This window comes from Lontra canadensis, unplaced genomic scaffold (genome assembly GCF_010015895.1).
Source record: "Lontra canadensis isolate GAN:19392208 unplaced genomic scaffold, GSC_riverotter_1.0 scaffold25, whole genome shotgun sequence".
Classification (NCBI taxonomy): domain Eukaryota; kingdom Metazoa; phylum Chordata; class Mammalia; order Carnivora; family Mustelidae; genus Lontra; species Lontra canadensis.
In genome coordinates this window covers 6169546-6195796 of record NW_022631019.1, presented here as the reverse complement: position 1 = coordinate 6195796, position 26251 = coordinate 6169546, and the positions used below count along the sequence as shown (strand labels likewise).

General features: G+C 54.4%; 1 long non-coding RNA gene across 2 annotated transcripts; it reads left to right on the top strand.

Moving 5' to 3' along the window:
- Positions 1 to 867: 867 nt before the first annotated feature.
- LOC116871023 lies at positions 868 to 19073 on the top strand. 2 transcript variants are annotated; one of them, XR_004383329.1, is made up of 3 exons: positions 868 to 1112; positions 15622 to 15738; positions 18671 to 19073. It is a non-coding gene; the product is annotated as an uncharacterized LOC116871023 (long non-coding RNA). The 2 variants fall into 2 exon arrangements; XR_004383328.1 differs by lacking the exon at positions 868 to 1112 and adding an exon at positions 13586 to 13769.
- The last annotated feature ends 7178 nt before the right edge of the window (positions 19074 to 26251 follow it).

Sequence of the window (26251 nt, the reverse complement as noted above, 5' to 3'; positions counted from 1 at the left end):
GTCTTTGGAGCCGCCTCCGCACGTGCGCCCCCACCAACCCCGAGGGCGTGGGGGGAAGGCACCGTGGAAACCGCTAGAAATGGGAGGCGCGCACCTTGCGGGCGGCCCGGCTCCTCCCCGCAACTCCGTCCCCCGGACCCCGGAAGGCGGGCGCGGGAAAATGCGCCCTGCCCCGCGCCCTCGGCTCCGACCGAGCGCCTCCTGCTCCCCGGGCAGCGCCGGACCCAGGACCCCCAGCGGCCCGCAGGGCCGGAACTTGGGGGCGCGGTGAGCGGGGGCGGGGCGCCGGGCCGGCGGGCGGTGGCTTTCGGCGGGGCGCCGGGTCCCGGCCCTGGAAGCCCTTTCCCGTCTCCTTAAATCCGCGGCTGCGTGGGACCTCCGAGCTCTCCCGGCGGGCAGCGTCGGCGACGACAGATCCAGACCCGGGACACCTCCTGCGCCCGCGCCCGGGACGCGACGTGATGCCTTCTTCCCTGTTCCCGGGCAGAGGCCGCGCCGGTGGGCATCGCGGCGAGCGCTCCGCGCTGTCTGCTTTCTTCCAGCGCCCCCGGCCCGCCCGGGCTTCGGGCCCGCCGCGGAGGGGCGAGGGGCCCCAGAAGGGTGGCGATGGCCGTGGAGCCGGGACGTGGGCTCCGGGAGGCGCGCCCGGGCCCCCGCGGTAGGCGGACCGGCCCCCCGGCGGAGCGCGCGCCGTCTCCCTCCGGGGCGCCCCGCACCCCCCCACCCCGACGTGACCCCGGCGCCGGCAGCGCCCCCGCCCCGAAGCCCGCGCAGGCTGGCGCCGCCCCCAGCGCCGCTCCTTTGGCCACCTGGCCCTTCCCTTCTCAGGCGGGGGAGGCCGGCGCCCCACCCGTCTGGGGGGAGCCGACTCGGGGGGTCTCGAGCTGGAGGGCCGTGTCCCCCGCCCCGGGGCCGGGTGGTGCGCGCAGGAGGAGGACCCAGAAGCGGGCTCTGCCTGGGCTTGCCTGGGCTTGTTCAGAGCCTGGCTGCTTCCCTCCGTGACCGCGCAGATCCGCGGGGATTTCGAGATTTTGCGGGAGCTGCCGCCGAGCCCCGGGAGGAGGGGGCTGGAAGCCCGCGCGGCTTGTCGCCTCGTCCCACGGTGAGCGCAGGTAAGCGCTTGTGTTCTCGGTCTGTTTGAGAGTTCGGAAGGAGGGAGGCAGGAACTTATTCAGTCATAATAATGGGAACGCTGTTGAATTGTGTGGCCTCCGAGTCAGGAGAAAAATTTCCAAGAAGCAACAAAATGCTCTTTGATTTCGTAATCTCCGGAGAGAAAGGATTCCTTTAGTGCGTTTTGCGTGGCTGGTGATTTCTTTCTTCCCCACTCTCCGTGGTGGCTGCGGGAGGGCTCCCTAGTCCGGGGGTGGACATGGGGCCTCTGGTTTTATCGGTGCTGGTTCCCCACGATGGGAGCAAATACCTCGGTCTCCTGAAAGTGGGGGCGCTGAGGCTGGCTGGCTGCCCACGGTGCCCCTGACAGATCTCAGCAGCTATGAAACGTCCTGTGGTCACTACAGTAGTGTTTTACCCGGCGTCCCCTCGGCCAGCGTATGTTTGAAAGAGAGGAACAGGAGAAGGAGTTTCAGCCTTCCTGTCCCCAAGGGGAACATGAGCCCTCCTCCCCTCCAGCGCCTGGTGGCCAGAACGGGTGGGCTGGGAGCTGCAGGTCAGGATGGAGGCTGGATCGGGAAATGGCAGTGTGGAGGACCCCTGCCCCAGGTTAGGTGGCTGTGGCCTGGTAGCTGGGACAGGGCCCATGCTCCTGCGCCTTCACCATCTCAGGGAGCGAGGGAGCAGCGTGGCTATGCGGAAAGACCCAGGGCCTATGCCCTCTGGGTACGTTCAGGCTGGTCTCCTGCTCTAAGGAGTGGCTGGGCTTCCTGGACCCCTTCAGCTGATGCTGAGAGCCACATCACGGGGGCAGAATGGCTCACTGTGTGCGTGGCCAGTTCTGCCTCTGCCCCCAGGTGTGAGAGGCCTTTGGGACAAAGGGCCACTCCCCTGAGTCTTGGCATCCCAGCCTCTGCCCTAAGGGCCGTGCAGTGGTGGCTGAGCTGGTGCGCTGGGCAGGATGGGTGGCCGGGCAGGGGGCGAGGCTCCTGTACTTGCCAACATTCTCTTGGGGGTCTGTCCAGGGGCAGAGGGCTGATGGGACAGCATCAGCTGGGACCTTGGGGGCCCATTGACATCTGGGTTAGTGGCCTGTCTCTCGAGCTTCCCAAACTTGAGGACTGGCCAGGACTGGCCTGCTTTGCCCTGCCTGACCCGCTGTCTGGCTGGCCTCAGGGATCCCCTCGTTAACAGATGTGCAGCCACGAGACTGCACTTTTTCACTCCTTACGCCGTACCCTTGGTGCACATCTCAAACCGAAAGTCCCCGGGTCCTTCCATCACGGCACGGAAGATAATACTTCCCATCAGCCGTGTGAGCTGATTGCTGTCCTCGCCCTGCACCTGCCCTTGTCCTGGGCTGAGTGTGGAGGAAGATGGAAGTACTAAACCATGCAGTGAATGCTGCCCCTGGTTGTAGGCTGCCCAGCCTCCGGTCACAGGAGATCAGATATAGGTTGTAAGAGAAACTAGGTACCTGGGACTCATTCATTCATTCCCTCAGCAGATACGGACTGAGTCCTTGCTGTGTGCCAGCATTGGCGTTAGGAAGCAAAAGGCAGATCTTTGCTTTTGTGGAGCCGATCTTCTGTTGGAGGAAACAGGTGGTACCTGCCCATGATGGACATTTGAAACGTTTCGGTTGTGATAAATGCCGTGGAGGGGCAGGAAGGTGGAGCGTGCCAAGAAGGGGTTGTTCATGTTGATGGGGGAGGGAGGGGTTAGGTCATTGAGGAGAAACCTCAACGGCCCAGGAGAAGGGTCTTTGGGCAGAAGGGTCACGAGTGCGAAGGTTCTATGTTTGGTGCATTTGTGAGAAGTTGGCAAGAAAGCCAGCAAGACTGGAGGTGAGTGAAGTCAGGCAGGAGCCAAACCATCTAGGGCTCTCTTTGTGTGCTCTGGGGCTTAGAAATCTTCACATTTTTAAAACTATCACCCTGGTGATCTCAGGGTCCTGGGATAGAGCCCCTTTTTCTCCCTCTCTATCAAGTAAATAAAATCTTTAAAGTAAATAAATAAAACGATCACTCTGGCTGTTGTGTAAAGACCATCCAGAGCCAAGAAGGGTGGCAGGGAGACCTCCTGGAGGCTGTTCCGTGGGCTGGAAACCACAGGGGGTTGGACTGGGCTGTAGCGCGGAATAGAGGCATAGGGTTGGAAGGGAGCACGAACAGGATGTACTGCTGGGTGCACGTGGGGAGATAGGACACAACGTGGAAGAGACAAAGACGATGCCAGTGTCTGTGGCTTACGCAGATGGGTAAATTGTTTCTTGGGGGCGGGGGATGGGGAGCAGGCTGCACGGTTTTATGGGGATCTGGAGTTGTGTTTGGGCTCTAGCGTGTTGCCCTGTTGGACACCCAACTGGAGCTGGTATTGGCTGCCGGAACCTGGAGCGTAGGAGATTGGTCTGGCAGGGGCATCGGTGTGACTAAGATGGTCCCTCATGCCATGAGATTGGGCGAGGTTGCTGAGGGGCTGGGTGGTGGCAGTTTGAGGGAGAGCAGGAGGTGGAAACAGTCATCTTGCCGAATGGGGAGGGACTGGATAGGAGAAGGGACAGAACAGTGCCTGGCATGTGGCAGATATTTGGTGAATAAATTTGTGGGATGCCTAGACGGGTCAATGTGTGCACAGTTGCACGCGTGTGTAGGAGTGCGGTGTGCAGAGCGGAAAGACCAGCTGGGGGATGTCATAGGCTCCTCGGTGCTGTGGGATTTCAGGGGCTCACAGAGCTGGGGAGAGCCCAAGGCAGTTCCGTGGCCGTAGAAGGGATTGGGTGTGAGCTTGGGTGAACAGCCAGGGCTCTGAGGCCGTTGGGAGAGAAGGGAGAGTCACATCAAAGGGGATGGCGTTAACGGAATTAGGAGCGCGGAGTATGTTTCGAGGTGTGTTAAGGAGCTTGACTGTGGGTGGCTGGAAGGTTCTTAGCAAGGGAGAGCTGGTGCTGCTGAACGGCGGAGACCCCCCGGGGAGCCGGAGCGCTCTGCCCCCCCACCCTGTCACACACCCCCATAGAAGCCGGCGCCTTTATCTCGTAGGCTGACAGTGACGGCCGCGCGCCTGTGTGCTTCGGGGGGAGGCAGCAGGGGCTACTTGAAACTCCGCTTCAGTGATTCAAGGGTCCTTAGGAATGAAAGCGTTTGGTGGCTGGTCTCTAGGTCTGGCTGCAGACGCCGTACGCAGGCAACTAGATGCCAGGGTGTGGACTGGCTTTGTTCATTCCTGAGCACCTCCGTTCTCTGGGGGGTCTGCCGTGTCCACGAAGCTTAGGGTTTTCTGGTCAAGGATGTGGTGGCCGGGCCCACCTCTGTCTGCCGCTAGCTGCGCACATCTGCAAACGGGACTTAACCTTCCTGGGTTTGGTTCTTCTTCTCTCAAACTAGGCTGATTGTGTCGGGACCTCCTTTGGAGACCCGTGGTGTAAGTACCCAAGGTCACATGTATAGACCAGGGCCCCAGGAGCTGGGGTCTCCTGGAAGACATCCACGGAGATCCAGAGCTTTCCCTGCCCAGATATTCAGTGCTGTTGATAAATCAAAAGAACCTTTCTCTACACTGATAGTATTTAGTGAGGTTTTTGGAGCTGTTTGATTGATTTTTGCATTGCAAATATCCCTCTCAACTTCCCCTTCCTAAAAAGGAGGCTTTCATTTTCGTTGCTGTTGCTAACTAGGAAGGCAGATATTTAAATGAAGTAAAATGGAGGCGCCTGGGTGGCTCAGTCAGTTAAGGGTCCGACTCTTGATCTCAGTTCAGGGCTTGATCTGAGGGTCGTGAGTTCAAGCCCCTCGTTGGGCTCCACACTGGATGTGGAGCCTACTTTTTAAAAAAAATCATTAAATGGAGGAAAATGCCTTGTTGATACAGACAAAATACATCCTGCTCCCCAGGTTGCTGGCTATGAGCAGGAGGCAACAGACGGCTGTGTGTCGTGGGGGGCTCCCGTGCACGGAGCCCACAGTGGTGACCGGTCTCACCCTGGGGCCCCACCTTGACCTCTGTCATTTGATGTGCGGCTTGCCCCTTTCTGAGAGTGGTCCTGGCTTACTCCTCCCTATTTCCCACATGACCTCTTACAGGTGGGCACGCCTGCTGGATTCCCTTCACCTCCCCTGGGAAGAAAGGGAGGGTCCATCCACAAGGCCAAGTGTTGTCTTGGCAGTGGAAGGGTGGGGGGCAGGGGTGAGTTGGCTTGGACCAAATCGGTTCCCAGTCCTGGCGTTAAACCTATTCTGAGGCTCTCTGGTCATGATAAAATTCATGAACATAGACTTGAAATTTCAAACTGGATACGACTACTGTACTCATAACCCATGTATCATGAAACCCACCACCAATGGTGGGGCAAAGCCAGTGTCATATCCTAGACCATGTGATCGACCCCCGAACGATACAGCCCCTCCTCCAGAACCTCAGCAAGGCTGGTGGTTGTCAAAAGTGTCGCCAGACCCCGAAGGTGATGAACGTCCCTTGCCTCCGACCTGGGGAGGTGGAGAAACAGTTCCTGATACTCTTCTGGGGAAGTTGCTGGCTCAGAGAGGGAGCTGTGTGGAAGCTACTTACCCCGGGTGCCGACCAGCTGTCTTCCTGTCCTGATAGCCCCTCCCTGGGCACAACCAGATGAGGGGTGCCCGGTGGGATGAAGACGAACTCTGAGAGACTGCGCTGGCCTTTGGGGGCAGAAGTGGAATCAGCCAGGGTAAGACCCACAGACCGGTCAGCGTTCACCTGGGGCCCCTTCCCTTTCGGTCTCAGGCGTAACGCCCCTCACCAGCTGTGCCACCGTTCCAAGCCCGCACCCCACTTTGGCGCCCGCTGAGGACGGTCCTGTCCCCTCAAATGCATCTCACCCCCGAAAACACTTCAAACCTTCCGTCCCCTTAGAGCCACTTATAAGCCACATCATTCAACACCGACTGGGGGAAAAAAGCAAACTTCCCCCGCCTCTCTCATTCTCCTCCCTGCACCAAAGAATCACACCTTCTTTCAAATGCTTCCAGAAATGTGAGCTGCCACCGTGTTCACATACCGCTAATTATGCTCATTTATGTGAATTGTTTCCATTTAAGCCTAATTACTGTACTGGAGGCTAACACTTCTGCTTCTCCTTAAATATGTGTCAAATTAACTTTGTTACGAGTTGTCTTTAAGGCAGCAGAGAAACATAAAGAACATCGTCTGCGAGTGAGATGGTCCTCGTTTTACCCCTCGTTTCCTCAGGGGTACTGGGCAAGAATTGAACATTTCTCAACCCATTTTAACTCTGGTCCTCAGAGTCGCTAGAAGGATCCCAGGAGGTGGTCATTAGTACCCCTTGACCCACCCCACATCCAAGGCTGTGGTCAACGGCAGATGAGGCAGACCGTCGCTGCCCTCGTGGACCTTGCAGTCCCGTCAGGACAGCAGAAGGTGCATTAGTCATGCATAAATAACAAACATTTATGGAGCTCTTACTGTGTGCCAGTCACTGTTGTAAGCGCTTTCCAGACCTTACGTTAGTTAATCCTTGTGTCAATGCTGTGAGGAAACTGTTGTCCCTGTTTTACATATGAGGAAACATAGATGTAAGCGTGGTCACGGCAGAGCCAGGCTCCAACGCAGGAGGCATGACTCAGCTGCTGTTGAGAAGGGGTGAGCGGCGGGCGCCTCGGGAATGGAAGTGGGCATGTGGGCGCTGTGGGAGCTGGACGGGGGGAGGGCAGCGCACCACCTTTGCTACATTCTGTTGGTTGGAAGCCAGTCGTGGGTCCTGACAGGGGGAGGGGATGGCACCCAGGTGTGAACCCCAGGAGGCTTCCATCCCGGGAGCCACCTTCGGGTCTCTCCACTGCAATTTATTTATTTAACAGAGAAAGAGAGAGCAAGAGAGAGCGGGCACAAGCAGGGGGAGTGGCAGGCTGGGCAGGGGGAGCAGACTCCCCGCTGAGCAGGGAGCCTGACGTGGGGCTCGATTCCAGGACCCCAGGATCATGACCTGAGCCGAAGGCAGACACTTAACTGACTGAGCCACCCAGGCAGCTGCCCCCCACCCTGCCCCAACCACCAGAATTTCTCACTTTATTTGTGGATCTTTTGCCCTTGTAGATTCCTGTCCATGCCAATAGTTTGCGACTTAAAGAAAAAGGTGGTTAGGACACCAGGCAGCATTTCTGGCATTTTTTCCTGATCCGCTGTATCACAGGTATCTGCCCTCCAGGGAGTTAGTGCTGTCATGGCTATTTCCATGGTTAAACGGTCCCAGGAATTTTATAAGAGAAGTCAAGCTCAAGGCAGAGTCAGCAGAGAGAGGAGGAGGAGCCTGGTGAAGAATTCCGACGTTTCTCCAAAACTTTAATGTTCATCCATTTGTTGATGTATCCTGTGTCCTTGCATTCCCGCGTCCATGTGTCCTGCACACTTTGGCGAGCTCCTCCTGCGCCATGCGTTCCATATCGGCCGTTGGGACACCGTGGGTGGTTTCCCTCCCTGTGGACTGGGGAACCAGCCGGAGCCCACTTCAGGGACAGGCGGGCAAAGGGAATAGTATGCTTCCTTTTTTTTTTTTTTTTTTTAAGATTTTATTTATTTATTTGACAGAGAGAGACACAGAGAGAGAGAAAACAGAAGCAAGGGGAGAGGGAGAGGGAGAAGCAGGCTTCCCACTGAGCAGGAGCCTGATGTGGGGCTCGATCTCAGGACCCTGGGATCATGACCTGAGCCCAAGGCAGACACTTAACGACCGAGCCACCCAGGCGCCCCAACAGTGTGCCTCTTAAAGCAGAATCAGCACAGTTTACCTCTTCCTGCCAAACCACATTATCCCGTGAAACGTTATGGCTGTGCTGTGGCCTGTGGAACAGTGGCCTGAGGGTCCCGGCTTCAGAGCACGGGGCTTTTTTCCCGACTATGTGTAAGATCATTCCCTTCCCTTCTGTTCTCTGCCCCTTGCTTGTCTCCCTTCAGTTTTGTCGGTGAACCTGAGTTCAGCCAACCTTCTCTGCCGTCCTGAGTTTCTGCTTCTGAATCGCTGTGGGTCAGGGACTCCAATCCCCGTGGCAGGTCCGCACGGTGTGTAAGGTACTAGGGAATGAGGGGGTCTCAAGGGCAGCCAGCCCCGGCCCCGGTATCCGAGGAAGAAAGCATGGCTTTGATGCATTGCTTTCATTTAATAGTAGTTGTCATTTACCTGGTTTTGAACTTCAGCTCCCTGTCCCCTTGGGGTGATTGCTCCTCCAAGGGGACTCTGGGTGGACAGAATCGGTAGAATCCGTAAATATTCACAAAACACCACGTTGGAGGGTGCCCGGACCTTCTGAGGAAGGGCAGGAACTTGGCCGTAGGCTAGGATTTCGGGCTGCTCAGAGGCCTCTTTCTTACTCCTCCCTCCCCACCCCCCTGCACCTTACCCTCCCCCCCCCACCCCTGCTGCTGTTTCATGAGTTAATGAATGACTCCAGGGGTGTGTTTCCTTGGCGGCTGTACAAGCTGACCACAAACTGGGGGGCTTGCAACAACAGAAATTGACTCTCCCACAGTTCTCGAGGCCAGAAGTCCGAAATCCAGCAGGGCTGCGTCCCTCTGGAGGCCCGAGGGCGGGCAGGAGCCAGTTGGCAAAGCTAGCAAGACGGATGCCGGGGGCAGGCCCAGCGGCCGGAGGGCCAGCACCCGGGAGCGGCAGACCCTGGCCCGTGTTCTTGGAGAGATCTCCCCCGCCATCCCCACCCGGCCTCCTTCAGTGAGCTGGTTTGTGGCTGGCATTTAAAAACGAGAGCTTTGCTCTTTTGGTCTAAGCCAGATAGCAGGTTCACTGTGCACTCAATGCAGAAATCCCCTGACCAGGGAGAGGCTCCCACTCGGCCCATGATGAGTTTGCAAATCAGGGCGTCTGGTATTCCTCTGAGGGCAGGTTTGCTCAGTGAACCAGGGGTCGGGCCAGGTTCGAGGACATCCAGGGCTCGAGGGTGTAGCTGGAAAGTGACCCATCGGTAGGGGGGAACAGGAGCAGAAGGGACAGCACGTGGGGGTCCACACACATCCCTCGCTTATAACATCTCTTGGGCCAACCTTGAGCTGTCCAACCTTATTTGGACCCTGAGTCCTGATGCTTTTATAAATAAACCCCATGCTCGAACCCTTCCTTTGGGGGATGGCAGTAGGTTCCCCCATTAATTCACTGTCCAGTGCAGTGGAATCGTATCTGACTTGGCTTCTGTGTGTCTTCTCTTCTCCTCCGCCCTGCATCTCAGATCACCAGTTTTTAACCCCCAGAGCCAGCAGCCCTTGCCAGGACCCCGGACTGGGGCTATGGGGAGTGGCTTCCCTCTTGCAAGCCCCCCTTCGCTGCACCTGTGTGAGTGAACTGACTTCTCTGTCAAGCCCACCGGGAACATTGCTTTTGTTTGCCTTTGTAGAAGATATTCTTTTTTTTTTTTTTTTTTTTTTAGGATTTTATTTATTTATTTGTCAGAGAGAGAGCATGAGCAGGAGGGAGCAGCCGGCAGAGGAAGAAGCAGGCTCCCTGCTGAGCAAGAAGCCTGATGCGGGGCTCGATCCCAGGACCTTGGGCTCATGATGTGAGCCAAAGGCAGACGCTTAACGACTGAGCCCCCAGGTGTCCCTGTAGCAGAACTTCTTAAGCTGAAGACCCATATACACACAGACTTTAGGTTATTACTCTGAGTATTATTTCCTTATCTACTTATTTTTCTTACAACAGTTTATGATGTACATGGTATTACTTAAATGTGATGGTTTATGCCCCAGTGTTGTACCTCAAGTTTTGCCTTTGATATTAGGGGAGAGCCGATGCTCACAAGAGTGTCAGAGTTTGTGAGTTGTCCCATTGGGTCAGCCCCTGTCCCCCCAGCTCTGGCCCTGTCTCTAGGTGCCTGGGTCCCTCTCGCAGGACAGGGGATCTTGGAAAGGTGACCCCGACGTGTGAGCTATTCCCCAGGTGGGGGGTAACCAAGCCAGCGGAGGGGAGCCCGGAACTCGTGATGGGAAGAAGTAAGAGGTCGAAGCAGTGGGGATGATGCCGAGCTCAGGCCCGAGGCTGAGGCAGAATTTTAAGTGGAAAATCAGGTCTCAGGTCCAGAGGGTCGGGAAGTGGGGGTGCAGTGCCTTGTTCCAACTGAGAGCCGGCCGGGTAACGGGAGGTTGGCAAGCTTCTGGATTTTAGCTGTGCATGACTTTTCCTCAGTGCGAGCCTCAGAGGTGAGTGATGGATCCAGAACCTTATCAGGGTCTTAGGGGATGATCGGTGGGGACGGCCACCTGCTCAGGGGGTGCTGGCAGGAGACATGGGGATGTCGGGCCTGCAGTCTCCCTCCCACCTGGTCTCGCGTGAGCTGGTTTTCTCATTTCCTTGTTTGGCACCAGGCGCTGTCTCACTGCCTCTACCCTTTCTCTTTGGCCTTTGTGGCCTCGTGTGGGGCAGTTTCCTGGGGTCCGGTGACCGGGAACAGCAGCCCGTGCAAGCCTGTCGTGGACAGTTCCCTGAGCAGGTGAGGTGTGTTCCCAGGAAAGTGGGTGTCTGTACGCATAGTCTGCCCTTATTCTTTCCTTTCAAATGTTCTTTTAAGATGATAAAATTAGTGGTAACTCATAAAAAATCAAATGATCCGGAGGTAGAGATGCTCATGGGTTAGGCCCATGTCCAGCCTGCATCTCCCTCCAGCTCCCAACTCCCCAAAGGCAGCCACTGTAGGCCCTGGGGTCATGTCCTTCCCATCTGCCCAGCTCCGGGTTTGGTTTCCGGTGACTGTGTGCTGAGCTGTGGCAGACCAGGAAAGACTCCAAGGGTGTGATATGCTCCTTATGTTTCTGGAGCCTCTGTTTCTGTGGGACTGACATCCAGGGTGTGTAGCTAGGCACGGGGGTACCCCTGGATGTGTCTGCCATCAGCTCAGCTCCGGACCCCCAGGGGCTCACCAGGCAGGGGCTTGTCTCAGGGGGTCCGGGGTGGACCCCCGATCCGCTCCCAGCTTCCTTCAGGGGCCCTGCCTTCTTGAGCTGTGAAGGTGGGTGTGCCTGGCTCTCCCCTCCCCGCCCCTTGCGCTTGGACGTGGGGCCTCTGCCGTTCCACCGGGCTGGCAGGTCAGGAACGCAGAAGGACTCTGCTTTTATTTATTCAGGCAAGACAGAGTGTGTGAAAGGTCACCAGCGCCTGTGAAGCACCTGCCACGGGTGAGGCCGGCGGCTGTGACGGTGGAATCATCGATCTTTCTCCCTGGCTTGGGTGGGAGCCCTTCAGAGCTGAGCGGCAGTAGGGCAAGCTCGGAGGTCCGGAGCCCCCGGCCAGCAGCTGGGCACCTTGCCCAAGCTTTGGTCTGTTCCCAGGGGTCCCTCCAAAGATGCAGAGCCCGTGCTCCCCGAGCCTCATCACAGACAGGAGGGGTCCCCACCAGGGGCCCTCTAGGCTGAGGGACATGTCCGGTGACTAAAGGTGACCATTTTCCCAGGACTTTTAAAGAAGAGAGAAAACTCTTGCCTTGTGTTAAGCTGTTTCTCAATCAAAGCACTGCTGACATTTGGGGTGTGGTGAGCCTCAGTGTTTGGGGGTGTCCTGTGTGATATGTAGTCTCATCCCTGACCTGTACCCACTGTACACCCACCTCCAGTTGTGACAACCCAGAACGTCTCCAGACATTGCCAGATGTCCCTGGGGGGCAAGTCACCCCTCCCCTCCCTTTGAGACCCACTGGACTCCAGGATTCAGAAATGGGCTTTCTGTGACCATCATTTGGGCGTCGTGAGCTGCTTCTCGCCCGGGAGCAGTTTTTCTTTGTTCCTTTTCCAAAGGGCTGACCTCATCGGGCTCATTTGTTTGTTTCCTTGACTCACACTGCTGTAACCACAAGCAGGCTTCCTACTTTGGGGGATCCCGAATGACTTATCATGGGACTTGATATGTAAATTTGAAAGGTTCTCATCTGCTACATTGGGGGCAGAAGGCCTTGTCAACTTCTTTTTTAGGCCTATTTGCTAAGTGCTTCCCTCGAGTCTTTCAGAGCACGGGGCCATCCGGCTGAAGATTTTATCGTGAGCACCTTTTGCAGTTTGGTTTTCTGAAATCGCTCAGCATTTCTCTCCCATTAGTTTGGGTCTTAGCCCAGTGACTAGCAGATGAGCTAAGGGCCAGTGCGGTCTGACGTTGTTTGGGGCTTGGGGGATTTTTCTGAAAGCCTGTGACCCAGGACTGGCTGTTGGAAAGGGAGGAGGAGGAAGAGTGAGGCCTTAGGACAGACCCACCCGGGTCATGCCCCCCAGTGCTGTGCATCAGGCTCCTTGAGCAGGGCCGGCCTGGCTGCTGTCTCCTCTGGGGACCAGAACTAGCTGCTGACTCGGAGATGGGGCTTCACAAAGCTCAGTGTTGCCCTGAGGCCCTGCCTGACCCAGGCATCCTTCCCCTTTTCTCCTTTGAGGAGCGGGGTAACCCTCCGGGGAAGGAGGATGAGCTCTGCCTGAGTTCCACCAAGCTTCTCGCCCCTAGCAGCTTTCTCTGCCTCACTGTCTGCTCAGGGAAATGAATTCTGGCTTTCTGCTAGGGCCTTTATACCTAGCGTCTGCCCTTGCCCCGGAAAACCCCAGGTATTGGAAGATCTCGGTTGTGCCCACAGCTCTTGGCTGCCGCCGTTCTCTTCTGCAGTGGCTCCCAGAGGCTCAGCTTACTTGGCCGCCTCCATAGCACGCAATTGAACTTGAGCAGTGGTTGGAATGCCACCACCACCCCCCGCCTTCCTCCTTCCCACACACCTATGCTGTGAGCTCACATGCTCGCTATGGACTTGCACTTGGCGAGCCTCAGACAGTGCAAGGGAGGAGAAGCTAGATCTGGCCGCCAAGGGCACTGAGTCCCGGATGGCAAGAAAAAGGCCCGTGTTGCTGGCGGACCGGGTGCCACCAGCCCCACCAGCTGTGCCATCAGTGGCCCCGTTCAGACATCAAGCTAGGACCCCCTCTCGCAACCCAGACAGAATCCCAGGTGCTCGGTGATCCTCCGTGGAGGCCTGGAGACAAGTGGGATAGGTGGGCCCATGTGTGCTCAGAGCAGAGTTTTGAGGGCGCCTGGAACTTGCCCTTTGCTCCCTGGGGCTCTTCTCCCTGCCTTCACCTGCACTGGGGCCTGGCAGAGCTTGGAGGCTTCCGGATTCCGGTGTCGGTGGTGGCCAGTCTGCTGGAGTAAAGCTGCTTTCCCAAAATAGCCACCCAGAGGGAAAGAGCAGCCCTGGAATTTGATCCCAGTGATGATGACCATGGCAGCCTCGCTCAGGCTTCTGGTCCCACCCAGCTCCACCTCCCTGACCGACACCCAGGAACTGGGGGTGGGTGTGGGAACCAGGTTTTTCCTGTCCTCTTCCCTCCTTCCTCTTCCTTTTTCTTTCTCACCAGCAGCTTTAGGGTTAGATACAAAGGACTCAGGAAAGATGTGCTGGTGTGGAGGGGCCGGTGGTGGTGGGGGGGGGTGTCACAGGATGGAAACAGACTGGGGAGCACGTCTCCACAGGTGAACACACACCTTCGGAGGGGCCCCAGTGCTGGCAGTGAGCCCAGCCCCCCGGCAGGTGAACCCGGTGCCAGACCCGGAGGCGGCAAGCCCGACAGGTCAGACAGGTGGAGCCAGCCTTGAGGTCCATGGTCCCCAATCCCTGGTCCTCCCTCAGCGCACAAAGCAGGTAACCACCTTCTTTTTCCCCTGCTGCTGGTTTAATTCAGTATCTACCTCAGGGAACACTTACACCTTGACAAAAAGACCTTTGGGATGAGTGGAGAAAATCACAAATTTGTTTCTAGAGGATTTACTGGGGGGGGGTGGAATTTGGCCTTGGTATTAGAAAAACATTTCTAATTGTCTGAGCTTTTGTTCCAAAAAGTAACCGTCTTACGGAGCCTGGTTGCTTAATCGAGAGTGGGGGGAAGGCAAGGTCCAGAAATGGTATCCCAGGTGCTCACTGATCCTTATTGGAGGGCTGGGGACAGGGCTTTTTCAGTAACTACAGATGGAAATCCCGTGCAAGGCTTTATGGTGGTTAAGGGGCTGTTTTGCTTTTCCGTAAGGTTGGGGGTTGGGCTGGGGGCTGCCTCTGCCCAGCTGGGCTCAGCATTAAATCAGGGCAGGACCCTCAGACCCTACTCAGAAAAACATTTTGGGGCGGGAGGGGTAGTGCTGGGCTTCTTCCGAAACCCAAATTTATGTTACAGCTCCTTGGGCTGGATTTTATTTTGCAGTTATGAAGTTCGGAAATCTCTCCTTGTGAGAGCCTGTCTCTGGCATTTTCACCCCCACTGTACTTAGCCCTTAGTGTTTTGGGGGATTTCCGGCCTGAGGACAGGAAGGGAGCACAGGTCTGAAGAACAAACCTGGGACCCTCCACCAGAATGGAGGACTGGTTCTGTCCTGTTGGACATGGTTGAAAGTAGAAGATCCCAGAACAGGGGCCACCTGCCTAAACTGTCCTCGAGCGGTCTGCGTTTGCAGGGAGAGGACGGGTATGCCATGCCTGCAGCCACTGAAGAGAGGTGTTTTTGTTAAACGGTTTCCTTTTTTTTTTTTTTTTAATTCCAAGGTAATTCGTGATGCCCAAATTGCTTAGATTATAGGTTAGAATACCTTCTTCTGAGAGTGAGAGACAAGTCCTACTCAAAATGACTTAAGGAATCAGAACAGTAAACATTTTATAAAATATAAGTCCAGAGGTCGGCAGCTTCAGGGTGGGCTGTATCCAGCAGCTCAGGGATGTCAAGGAGTTGGGCTCTCTCCATATTTCTGCCCAGCCGTCCTCTGTCTGCTGACATTATCTTCTACCAGCTTCCTTCCCAGCCAGCCCTTCCTGGGCCTGCCTTGTTATGAGCGAGGGAATCCTTCCCAAAGCCCCGGCTAACTTTCCCACACATCTCATTGGCCATAGTGATGCCTCAGGCCCGGCCCCAACCAATCGGTGGCAAGGGAAGGGGCTGGCGTGAGGCATGTGACTTAAGGAAGAGAGGCTTAGTTTACCTGAACCCCAGAGAGAGGGATGTGGGTTTGGAGCAGTCAGTCAGGATCTGCTACATCGGAAACTTGGGGGGCAGGGAGTCAATAACTGACAATTACACTCACTCCTAAAATACCTATATTTTATGCTCTGTTGTTAAGGCAAGGGCAGTTCTAGACAATCAGGCATCTGTTGTTCGCTTCTTGCTTCCCAGACAGCCCCTCTCCCCACTGAGCATCTGGGTTGGTGGTCCTCAAGCATTTAAGCTGTTCTCCCTCTCGATGAACCTGCTGCTCCCAGAGTTGGCTGTTGAAGCCCTCCATCTGGTAAGGACCAGATTGGGAAACATGAAGGATTCTAAATATTCAGAGGCATTAGACGAGCACGTCCCCAGCTCTGCCGAGGACAGAGGCAATAGGCTTCTGGCCAGCAGCCCCCAAGAGCCAGCAGACATGGTCGCCATTCACCCAGGGATGCTGCAGGACCGGTGGAGGGACAGGCACGCACCAGTGTCAGCCACCAGGGACTGTGTGACCTTTTCTCTTTCCTCCAGTGCAGGCACAGGTGGCTCCTGAAATTCAGGAAAAACAGGGGTGCTCTCTGCCCCTCTGGGAAAGCTGGTTCCCCTCAACCTGGACAGATGATAATTTTTGAGGCTGAAAACATCCAAGTAAGTCTTTCATGGCCCTGTCCCTGAGATCCCCCACTCTTTTCTTTTATGTTTTTTTTTTAACCTTGTATTTAGGCTTCTTTGTTTATTAATTTTTATTTCTTTAAATTTTACTTAGTTAACATACAGTGCAATATTGGTTTCTGGAGTAGAATTCAGTGATTCATCACTTACCTACAACACCCTCCTTAATGCCCATCACCCACCTAGCCCATCCCCTCCCCACCTCCCTCCAGCAACCCTCAGTCTGTTCTCTATAGTTACGAGTCTCTTAGCATTTACTTCCCTCTCTCCTCCCCCCCTTTATATATGTTCGTCTGTTTTCTTAATTAAGTTCCACATATGAATGAGATCATATGGTACTTGTCTTTCTCTGACTTACTTCACTTAGTGTCATACACTCTAGCTCCATCCACGTTGTTGCAAACAGAAAGATTTCATTCTTTTTGATGGCTGAGTAATATTCCATTGTAGATATAGACCACATCTTCTTTATCCATTCATCAGTCAATGGACATTTGGGCTCTCTCCATCGTTTGGCTCTTGTTGATACTGCTGCTGTAAACATTGGGGTCCATGCATCCCTTCAAATCTGTATTTTTTTTTAATCTTTGGGTAAATACCTATTGGCACAATTACTGGGTCATAGAGTAATTCTATTTTTAACTTTTTGAGGAACCTCCATACTGCTCCAGAGTGGCTGCCCCAGCTTGCATTCCCACCAACAGTGCACGAGGGTTCCCCTTTCTCCACATCCTCGCCAACATCTGTTGTTTCATGTGTTGTTAATTTTAGTCATTCTAAATAGGTGTGATGATATCTCGTCATGGTTTGGGTTTGCATTTCCCTGATGATGAGTGATGTTGAGCATCTTTTCATGTTTCTGTTGGCCGTCTGGACGTCTTTTTTCAGAAAAGTGTCTATTCATGTCTTCTGCCTATTTTTTAACTGGATTATTTGGATTTTGGGGGTTGAGTTTGATACGTTCTTTAGCCATTTTGGATCCTAACCCTTTATCAGACATGTCATTTGCAAGTATCTTCTCCCATTCTGTAGGTCGCCTTTTAGTTTTGTTGGTTGTTTCCTTCACTGTGCAGAAGCATTTTATCTTGATGAATTCCTAATAGTTCATTTTTGCTTTTGTTTCCCTTGCCTCCCGCAAGGGAAACTAATAAGAAGTGTCTAATAAGAAGTGGTTATAACCAAAGTCAAAGAGGCTTCTGCCTGTGTTTTCCTCTAGGATTTTGACAGTTTCCTCTCTCACATTTAGGTCTATCATCTATTTTGAATTTATTTTTGTGTATGGTATAAGAAAGTGGTCCAGTTTCATTCTTCTGCATGTTGCTGTCTGTTTTCCCAACACCATTTGTTGAAGACTCTCTTTTTCCACTGGTCTTTCTTTCCTGCTTTTTTGAAGATTAGTTGACCGTATAGTTGTGGGTCCAATTCTGGGCTCTCTATTCTGTTCCGTTGCTCTACGTGTCTGTTTTTGTGCCAGTACCATACTGTCTTGATGATCACAGCTTTGTAATAGAGCCTGAAATCCAGAATCGTGATGCCTCCAGCTTTTCTTTTCTTTTTCAGGGTTGCTTTGGCTATTCTGGGTCTTTATACAAATTTTAGGATTGTTTGTTTTAGCCCTATGGAAAATGCTAGTCTTCGATAGGGATTACAGTAGCTGCATAGGTGGCTTAGTTTGTTACAGACATTTTAAGGATGTTCTTCCAGTCCACGAGCATGGATTTCCATGTCTTTGTGTCCTCTTCAATTTCTTTCATAAGTGTCTTATAGTTTTTTTTAAGATTTTATTTATTTATTTGACAGAGATCACAAGTAGGCAGAGAGGCAGGCAGAGAGAGAGGAAGGGAAGCAGGCTCCCTGCTGAGCAGAGAGTCCAGTGTGGGGCTTGATCCCAGGACCCTGGGATCATAACCTGAGCTGAAGGCAGAGTCCCCAACCCACTGAGCCACCCAGGTGCCCCGTCCTATAGTTTTCAGAGTACAGATCTTTTATCTCTTCAAGTTTATTCATAAGTATCTCATTGTTTTTGGCACAACTGTAAATGGGATTGACCCCTTGATTTCTTTTTCTGCTGCTTCCTTATTGGTGTATAGAAGTGCAACAGATTTCTGCACATTGATTTTATATCCTGCAACTTTGCTGAATTCATGTATTAGTTCTAGCAATTTTTTGGTGGAGTCTTCTGGGTTTTCTGCATACAGTGTCATGCCATCTGCAAATAGTGGAAGTTTGACTTCTTTCTTGCTGATTTGGTTACCTTATATTTCTTTCTGTTGTCTGACTGCTGAGGCTAAGACTTCCAGTACTGTGTTAAATAGTAATGGGGAGAGTGGACATTCCTGTCTCGTCCCTGACTGTAGGGGAAGGGCTCTCAGTTTTTCCCTGTTGAGGAGGGTATTAGCTTGGGTCTTTTGTGTATTTTTGTATATTTTGTCAAATGTTTTTTCTTCTTCTGTTGAGGATCATCTGGTTCTTATCCTTTCTTTTATTAATGTGATGTATCATGTTGATTGATTCGTTAATTTTTTTAAAGATTTTATTTATTTATTTGAGAGGGAGTGAGAGAATGAAAGAGAGAGATTTCAGGAGAGGGAGCGAGAGAATGAGAGAGAGAGAGCATGAGAAGGGGGAGGGTCAGAGGGAGAACCAGATTCCCTGCCGAGCAGGGAGCCTGATGCGGGACTCGATCCCAGGATTTCAGGATCACGATCTGAGCCGAAGGCAGTTGCTTAACCGACTGAGCCACCCAGGCGCCCCTGATTTGCGAATATTGAACCACCTCTGTAGCCCAGGAAGAAATCCCACTTGATCGTGGTGAATCATTCTTTTAACATACTATTGAATTCTCGATTATTGAGAATTTTTGCCTTCATGTTCTTCAGCGATATTGGCTTGCAATTCTCTTTTTTAGTGTGAGATCCCCCACTCTTAAGGCAGGTTTCTCTCTGCCGGGCCTCTAACCTGGATGGACGTCACTCACAGATCTGGACAGGTCCCCGAAGTTCCTCTGGACCACCACCACCTTCCTGCCGCGGGGTCTGGTTTTCTGGAGGTCAGTGCAAGAGCAGAAAAATTCCTTCCAGCTTCTCACATCATTGTGAAACACAAGAAGACACCTAACTAAGGTTGGTGGTAAAAATTGTGGTAAAAATCATCGGATTCCTCTCCAAGCCTGGCAGGGGAGGGAGTGTGGGGTGCAAAGCTGTGACTCGTTCCCAGCACCACCGTTCTGCCCCCAGATCGGGCATTTTAAAAATGCTTGTTCTCATGGTTCAGAACTGCTCACAGTTATAATTGGGTGAGGCTGTGATTTCTTGCCCATTTCTTTCTTCATGCGTCCCCCAAGGCCCGGGACATCTTCCGCCCTCCCTGACCCTCCCCCTACCCCCCCAACCCAGCACGGGGTCAGCCCATCACAGGGCACACTCAGAAGCTGACGGCTGCTGAAGAAACATTTGTGCTTGCTGAGACGTGTGCTGTAGGATCAGGAAGGTTTCCGGAATGAACTTCCACATCTCCTGGATAAAGAGGGCACCTCTTTTTCCAGGAATTGGCACATCCAAGAGCCATGTTGCCAGAAGCCACTTTCTCTTCAGTGCCTAAAATTTAAGTGCTGGGAACTTAAAGCTCCTCGGTAGAGATGACTTCCGGTTTTCTTGTATCCCTCCCGGCTCCCTGGACCAGCGGTCCTGACTCTGTAGCAAGAGGTGTTGGGCCTGGGGCTCCAGAGGGCCCCTGTTAGGACAAATGAACTGAAGGCAGAACAAGGCTCTGAACCGAGCCCCAGGTCTTTGAAGTATCTTGTGTTAATGCAGCAGAAGCTCACCTGGTAGTTGAACCAAAAGCCCTTCAGTAGAAGAGGATGTCCGCTCAAATCTAAGTGCTTCGCTCTGACCTTGGGTTGCAGCTTTGCAGGAAGGTCTGACGTGGTAAAAGACTGCTGACTTGTGTGCTTTGTACTTTGTGGAACACAGATTTCAGCCACTGACTCATTATTCACCCTTGTTCTGGCCTCGCCTCTCTGACTGGAAAAATTGTCCCTGAAGTCCAGGCTTCCCCACCCTGACTGGGAAGACTGTCCCCAAAGTCCGAGCCTCCCCTCTCTGACTGGGAAGATTGTCTCCAAAGTCTAGGCCTCCCCTCTCTGACTGAGAAGATTGTCCCCAAAGTCCAGGTCTCCTCTCCCTGACTGGGAAGATTGTCCCCAGACTCCGAGCCTCCCCTCTCTGACTAGGAAGGTTGTCCCTGAGGTCTAGGCCTGCCCTCTCTAACTGGGAACATTGTCTCCGAAGTCCAAGCCTCCTCACTCTGACTAGGAAGTTTGTCCCTGAAGTCCAGGCCTGCCCCCTCTGACAGGGAAGACTGTCCCCAAAGTCTAAGCCTCCACTCTCTGACTCTCTGACTAGGAAGACTATTCCTGAAGTCCAGACCTCTCCTCTCTGACGGGAAAGATTGTCCTCTCTGTCTGAGGACCCCAGACTCTGGTGGAGGAAGACGGACCCCCTCCTGGTTACCATAACTGCCAACTCAGCTCTGGTGTCCGGGGAGCAGCCTCCACGGGCAGCCACGTCTTCACCCAGGTCACTCACTGCCTAGATTCAGAACATGGGGTTTAGCATGGAGATCGGGGGCAGGGGCTGCTTAGCAGTAGAAGACACATCTGGTCTTGCTTTTCTGAGCCATCTTTTCCTTTGGTTTATTTTCTGAGCCTGAGGGTAGACTGGATCCAAGAATTAGGAGTTCCCTCATCTCCCTCCATTAGTGCTTTCGACCTCTGCTGGGGTTCAGCGCGTGCCCCATCCCTGAGAAACACACAGGCACCCGGCTGACTTGACCTTGACAGCGGTGCCAAGGGCCAGCCTGAGGCCAGCGAGTGTTCGTGAGCCCGTTCCCGCCTCTCACAGCCCATTTTTGGGAGGGTCAGCCCGTCCCAAATGCTGTTCTGAGCTCAGACACCAAGCACGCCACTTAATTCCCGCGTCGCTGTTTTTACCATGGGGACCCTGCTTCTGTTTTCAGTATTTGGGGGGGTCCCCTGCCTTGTCCAGCCAGCCCGGGCATTATTCAGGCTCCTGCTTGACCCCGTGCTGACTTGAGGACGGTCAATGTGGAAAGTGCCCTTGGGCCAATCCCAGGCCGGAGGGGTCCGGAGCTGCAGCGCGGAGCCAGGAAAGCCGCTTCTCCAGAGCCCGCAGGTGGTTCTTGGGCGCAGCGCTCCAACCTGACAGAGACACTTACCGTTGAGATAAGACTGGACATAGCAGAGGCATATTTTCCACACTGAAAGGCCATAATTAAAGTCTAGTCTGGCTTGGATTTTAGGCAGGGCATCACGGGTTCATCTGTCTGGGGGCAGAAGACTAAGGTGACAAGAGACTCCCACCAGCTCCCACTGGACATTTAGAAGCCAAGGAAGGGGGCGCTGTGTGCTCTGCGTCTTGCTGAGTGTGGGGGAAGCCCAGTGAGGGGACAGCAGGTGGGCAGGGTCTCGTCCACCGCAGCTTGCCTGGAACCCATTTCTGGGACCTCCTGGCCTGGGGTAGGGGGCACAGTGACCCTCCCAGGAGCGCCCCTGTGTGTCCCTGCCCCCACACAGAAGAGGAACTATCGGTGGTCCACATCCGAAGCAGCTGGTGACCAGATGTTCTAGCAGCCACCACGATGGGCTCCTCGAGGTGTCAGCTTGGCCGGACTGCGGGACCCAGTCATTCAACCAAACACCGAGCGAGGCGCTGCTTTGGGCCCATGCGGGAGGCGTCTACAATCAGTTGGCTTTAAAGCTTATCCTCGATAACGTGGGTGGGCCTCATCCAAGCAGCTGAAAGGCCTTAAGAACAAAGCTGGGGTTTTCCTGAGGAGGAAGAGACCCCACCTGTGGACTGCACTGTCAGCTCCTGCCTGAGAGCGGCCAAGCTGCCAGGCGGCCCTCGCCAGCCCCACAGTCATGTGAGCCAGTTCCTTGAAATAAACCTCTTCATCTCAATCTCCTTCTGCTTCCGCTTTCCCGATAGGATTCTGACTGCTCGGCTCCCTCAGGGGCGTCCAGGATGGGGGAACGGCTGGGGTCGCTGTGTTTGTTCTCTTGCTCCCCGTTGGTTCCCATAGCCGTGCGGATTGACGACCACTGTCCCTTCCTAACTTTTTCTCTTCCAGGCAAATGCTGACTTGGTCTTTTTTTTCCCTCCGGGTCAGTGAGTCGCAGGCCAGCCCGGCTGGGATCTGTCGCCGGTCCCCGCTTTCTCCACGGTCCCGTCCCTCCTTCCTATCCGCAGGTCGGCGGGAGCAGTGGAACAGGCCTGCACCCGGGTCGTCGGCAGGGCCAGCTGTGAGTGTTTCTTTGGCAGTGTCTTAGCTGGTTGTTGTGAGTGATAGTGAAGGAAGCAATCAGCAAGTATACTGCCCTAGAAGTGCTGCGCGCTGTTGGGCCCCGAGGGAGGCGGCAGCGAGAGGCGACGGAGCGAGGGGAGACGCCGGAGCCCGGATGTCGGAGGCGCTGCCCCACCGTGTTGGCTGGTAAGGGCTTCGGGGGGCAGCGAGCGCGAGGGCCCTTGGAGCGGTCCGCTCGTGGATGTTGAGGGGAACAAAGCCCCCCCGCTCCCCGACCCCGGGCTGGGGTATGGGGTGTGTTGGGCTAGGAGAGGTTAGCGCACTGGAATAATAAAAACCAACATTTAAAAATTAAAAAATTAAATTAAAAAAACCAACATTTACAGAGCACTTTGTGCGAAGCCCTGTCCTAAGCATTGGAAATGGGGTCTTTCAGGAGCTAGTGTCTGTTACTTAACAGAGAAGAAAACAGACGTAGGAATTGCCAAAAGTCACAAAGGATGTGACAGAAATGAGGGACAGGATTTGACCCCAAGCAGTCTGGCTTGAGAATCCCTGTCCTTGGAGGTGGGCCTTGGGGGCATTCCTGCCCTGCGGACCTGCTTTGCAGAGTGGCTTGACCATAAACACACGTACACCGCTTCTCTCCCCCCACAAGGCAAGCTGTGAAGGCAGTCGTTAGCTTTGTCGTTAGCTTTGGCGAACATGCCTGGGTGGGCATTAGGACGTGGGTCTGCCTTGGGGAGGATTTTCCTTTTCCGCCCTGCCAGGCCCAGGATGTTGGCGGGAATGAGAAGTTGCTGGTGTGTCTGCTGGTGTGTCTGCCCCAGTGGCTGGTGAGGAAGGTGCCTCCATGGGAGCTCAGCAAAAGACAGTGTAATCCTCTGGGTCCGCCCAGCCCCACCCGCAGATGCCAACTTTGGGTCCAGTGAGCTGTGTGGCCAGCTGGGTTGCCGTGGCAACAGGAAGTGGCCCCAAGCCACCAGAGGTTGGAGAGCCAAGACACACTGGTTACTTTGGTGTGTCTTGGACCACAAGGCTCATCCGTGACCTCCGGCGAACCTGGAGAACCCATGAGGGGGCCCCGCACTTTGACAGAACCCACCGAACCAGCCTTTGGTCCTGGCCTGTCTCGCGTTGGTGCCTTCGTGGTCTTTGAGCTGTGAACTCTCCAGTTCTCCGTCCTGCTGATTTTCTCCATCCTCCAGGCTGGTGCTTATGGGAATTCACACAAGCCCGAGAGGTGAAGCGAGGTGTCCGTGGTTTACTCCTCTGACACCACTAAGACAATCTTTGGCCCGTGGCGGGGTGGGGCTTCTGGTACCTTTGATGCAGGCCAAGGACAACACGCCCTGTGACCCCTCCCCCCTCCCCATGCCCCCACTGCTCTTCCGGCAGCCACTGCCCGCGGCCCTCCCCTTCTCATGCCCGTCCGCCTGGACTCCGTCTTTTTTGGCTCTGTCTTGCCAACCTCGGTGCTTCCTAGCACTGAGGGAGGAAGATGGGCCTGTTTCCATTTGGACCACTTTATGTAAGTCGGAAGACCCCTTAGAAAGGTTTTCTGAGTCTAACCTTGGCCTTGAGACACCCCCTGTGGTCCAAGCAAGTCCTCTCTCTCTCAGTGCTGGAAGCACAGTGGGCAGCCGGGCTCCCTTCAGCCAGTGGATTCCTGCGGGAATTGTTCTGTGTCTCCTCCGGTGCTCAGAGCGCTTCAGAGACGGCCCCTTTGTGGCACACATCGGCCTGGCCGCGCCCCATGCCCACTTGGCCCACATTCCGCTCTGCCCCCCAGGCCCGTGGAGCCAGGCGTGGGCCAAAGTGAGGCCGCCGGAATGCCCGGAATGCGGGCCGCCGCGACCGACGGACACTCAACGTCCCTCGCGGGAGATCTGACCGACGCAGCGCCGGGGACGGACGGCGCTGAGCCGAAGTCTTTACATTCTTCCCAGTTTCAGGCCGGAGTGAAGGACGCCTGCACTTCTCCCTACCGCCAGCTGACTCACGGTCTTGAACTTTTGAATTAAAGGGGCCACACTCTGGGGTTGTGATCTAACTGGCCTGTTGGGTCCCGGTCAAATTATTTGCGAGTAACCTCTTCTTGCGTCTAGCTTGGCTTTCCATTAGGCCGACACAGAAACCAGAAAAACGCTGATTCTCGGATATGCTTCCCCTGCAGAAGTTGCCGGATAAAAAGTAAGGACACCAACAGCAGGCTTCGCTTCCTTTCTGGTCTTTGTACGAAACCCACGTCTTTGTGGCAATTTATTTCTGAGTCTTCAGACCAGATATGCAGGATCTTCTCCGACATCTTTGTATCTGACAGTAGTAGGGAAATGCGCTCGGATATGGGTCTAGCCCTTTATCTTTCTAGAAGGAACTGTGGAGACAGGCAGAGCAGTGCTGACTCTGTGGAGTGAGTTTAGAGTGGACTGGGACCAAAGAAGGGCTACTTCTCTCTCTCACACTCGTGCACACACGCACATGCACACTGGCCATGGCCTTGGGGGCACCCACGTGATAAGTCAGTATCTCTGGTGGCATCCCTGTGTCCTGGACCCTTGGCCTTCCCCGAGCCTGCCTTTGCTGTCCCTTAACGGCAGGGTCAGCTTCGTGGGTGTGTCACCCATGTGCTTAGCTGGGCCTGTGTGTGGACTGTCACCAAATTGAAATTTGTGGTAGTTTTGGGGCAAGGGTCCCGTGTTTTTATTTTGCCCATGAGTTGTGTCACTGTTTCTGATGGTCAGCCTTTCATAGACCTTCAACCTGCAGGTCACAAGGACTCAGTGGTCCTGCATCAAACTCGTGACCCAGTTTGGGATCAGGCCTTGGTGCCCACTTGCCAGGAGGTCCGAGCCCAGAGCAGGCGCTCCAGCAAAAGATGGTGCCTGACTCACCCTCTGGGTCAGGGTGAGTAGAGCTGAGTGGGACCCGCATCCTCCCTTCAGCTGAACCCGGGGCCCCGGGGGGGATACACACAAGTAGGGAACTCGGGTCCTATGCACGGGGCTGCATCTGGCAGTGATCAGAAACTGGTTCATCAGAATTTGGGGAGGGATTTTATCAGTTTGGTGAACTGTATCTATTTGGGGATTATATTAATTTGCTAGGGCAGCCCTAGCAAAGAATCACAGACAAGGTAGCTTGAACAACAAAATTTTTTTTTTCTCTCCGTTCTGGGGGTTAAGTCCAAGATCAAGGTGTCAGCAGGGTTGGCTCCTTCAGAGGCCTCTCTCTTGGCCTTGGAGATGGCCATCCCCACCCCCATGTCTTCACATGGGCTCCCCTCTGTATCCATCTGTGTCCGAATTTTCCCTTTTTATAAGGACACCAGTCCTTCCAGATTAGGACCACCCTAATGACCTCATTTTAATTTAATCACCTCTTTAGAGACTCTGTCTCCTAATGAGGTCACAACCTGAGGTTCCAGGGGCGGGTAGTTCAACATACGAATGGGGGAGGGGAGACACAGTTCAACCTGTCTCAGGGACTTTTTCTAGGCACTTCAAAATCTCGTATTTTTTCATCGCTCCGCAGTATCTTTCCAGTCTGAAAAGGCGAGAAATCGTTGACTCCCAGGCCTGTGTTCCAACACAGGAGGAAACAGCATAAGACTCAGTGGCCCCAGAGTGTGGCTCTGGGTGGTTGGTTGCTCAGGGGTGTGAGGCGTGGGTTACTTAACACGGCCTTCCATAGAGACACCAGAAGAGTGATGGTACGGAGGATGGGGGCCAGCTGTCCCCCGAGTCCGGGGCCTGAGTGAGAGGAAATGAGTGTGAGCAGGATTCTGGTCAGAGCTGGGAGAAGACCACCAGGCTGTGGGGCTGTGGAGTGAGGGGGGGATCGGAGGCTGAGGTTGGGAGAGCAGGAAGTGCGGTCACCTGGGGCGTCCCAGGAGGCAGGGCCAGGCTCTAATGGTGGCTCCCAAATGGCCCTCCAGCTTTGGGAGCCCTAAGACTCTGGGTCAGGCCTGGGCATCTGTACACTTAGGAAGCGCCCCATGCGAGGTGATAATTATTGAAGCTGGTTCATGGCTTTCTGGGAGTTCGTATACTTTCGTACTAGTTAGAAATTTTCCATAATTAAAGTGTTTTGTTTTGTTTTTTAAGAGAGGGAGGGGCATCTGCCTGGCTTAGTTGGTAGAGCACGGGACTCTTGATCTCAGGCT